Genomic DNA, 1,914 nt, shown 5'->3' on the forward strand with positions numbered 1-1,914 from the left:
ACAAAATAAATATAAGTTTTAAAAATTGTCAACTTTTATTATATTCGTTATATATATATATTGTTTCTGGTATAAATTAATATTACTAAGAAATATTACCGGTCCATGATACATTTTGTGGGTAGGGAAGAACTGACAGTATTAGTATTAGCCAAGATCTAGGGTGGATTTAATCGACTCGCCACCTCCTCCAAAATTTCAGGTTTTGTGCCTATAGTAGAAAGGATTAACAATAATCAATAGCGCATCGGACAAAATGCTTAGAGGCATTTCTTCCAGTTCTTTACGTCTTGAGTTCCAATACCGGCGAGGTCGACTTCCCCTTTCTTCTTTTCGTTATCGATAAAATAATGCACTAGAGTCGATGTAATCGGCTTCTTCTCCTGGAGGTTGCTGGCCTTGTGCCAAAATTAGAAAGAAATTATTAGCTTGGCCTGCTTAAGAATCTCTCATGGTTCAAATCCTTCGGCAATATTGCTAACAAGACGGACATTATGTACAACGTTGAATGGCAGTTTAGATACTAACTGAGCAGTCCTACGACTGGTGAACAGTATTGCAGTAATTCTAGATGAAGTCACTGCAACAGTAATCTACTTGAGTGAACGAATTTCATCAAATTAGAAGCGTAAAGTAATTTTTTTTTCTCCCGAGTCAGTTATCAATTGTTTGATCCTTGTAGAAGCTTCTTTTAACTAGAACCAAAAGTGTTTAATTTTGGTAAACAGACTGTTCCAAGTGTTGAATGCTATTGTTAGTGGTGTAACGAATATCTTGTCTAAGAGTTGCATCCACAGTTCGTGTTGGACTTGGTAGTCTACATTTCAAAATCCTTTCTAGTCATAGAATGTACAGTATTTTCAATGAGGATTAGTGCTTAGTTGTACATGGCAAAGGTAAACTCATAACGTCATAAAAATTATTATTTTTACCTTTCTTTGTGTTTGATGCTTTTTGGTGCGTCTTCTGTCATGCTGACCTGGTAATTATGCTAAGGTTCCCCAAGATTGCCTGAAAAGGCAGAGGAAACGATAGCAAAAAGGCTTTTAATCTTGCTAGGAGAATGCGACGTTACATTCATTTTCAATGTATTGTTCTTGTCTGCAACATCCAAGAGGCATCTTCTCCAGCAAACTTCTCATGATGTTGCACAGATATATCAAACAAGAGTCTTGAAGTATTGGAATGAGGCTGGACCAGAAATATCGTGCAGGTGCTGTCCGAGATTTAAATACGCTATTATAGTAAGATTGCTTGGCCACAATGTTGCGAGGGGGATTGGCCGCCATTGTGGTGGTGGTTGTTTGATGAAGACCAACGTCGTATGGCTGCGAGCAACACTCTCCGCTTCTCAACATTGTTTTGCAAAGCACGAACTTTTGACCTTAAACATATTTACTGCGTTGGCTGTTTACATTAAAAAGAAGCTGATAATATAATCGCCGACTGGAGGAGAGAACTGTGCTGTGTCTTGTGGAAGGCTAGTGGTGGTACATTGTGTGTGTCGTTTCTTGACCAAGGTGGTCTGTCATAGTGCTCATGGCGTGGTCTTGGTAGTCAGCTTGAGTGCTCGATATCTTCTGACAGAGTTAGGCACCAAACAGTTTTTATTGGGTGAATGTGGGGGGGGGGGCGATATTGGATCATCCTAGGAGCCATATGACACCACAACTTCACGCTGATTGGTTGATCAATCATGTGAAACTGAATCACGTTTCCTTGAGTCGTTCGTATTTTGATGGTTTCACCGAAAGGTTGGTTGTTTTGCTTTGCGTGCTGTTGATATTGTTGTTAATTGTGTTTCGCTTGTTCCCGTAAGGGTGACTTTGATATTATATTATTTGTACTGTGAACTGTGATCCTCCCCCTTCGGGGGAAGGAATTTTGTGCTCAAGTGAACTGTGTTGATGTTAA

The 1,914-nt window shown here is 39.4% G+C and overlaps 1 long non-coding RNA gene across 1 annotated transcript in view; it reads right to left on the reverse strand.

Annotated features, from left to right (window-relative positions):
- LOC128247673 (uncharacterized) overlaps positions 1-1,322 on the reverse strand; it is a 2,058-nt gene extending 736 nt beyond the window's left edge. Inside the window, exon 1 of the long non-coding RNA XR_008264035.1 lies at positions 933-1,322. This is a non-coding gene — a long non-coding RNA (uncharacterized LOC128247673). The remainder of the gene's footprint in view (positions 1-932) is intronic.
- Between the last annotated feature and the right edge of the window lie 592 nt (positions 1,323-1,914).

Source organism: Octopus bimaculoides, chromosome 4, assembly GCF_001194135.2.
Source record: "Octopus bimaculoides isolate UCB-OBI-ISO-001 chromosome 4, ASM119413v2, whole genome shotgun sequence".
Lineage (NCBI taxonomy): Eukaryota > Metazoa > Mollusca > Cephalopoda > Octopoda > Octopodidae > Octopus > Octopus bimaculoides.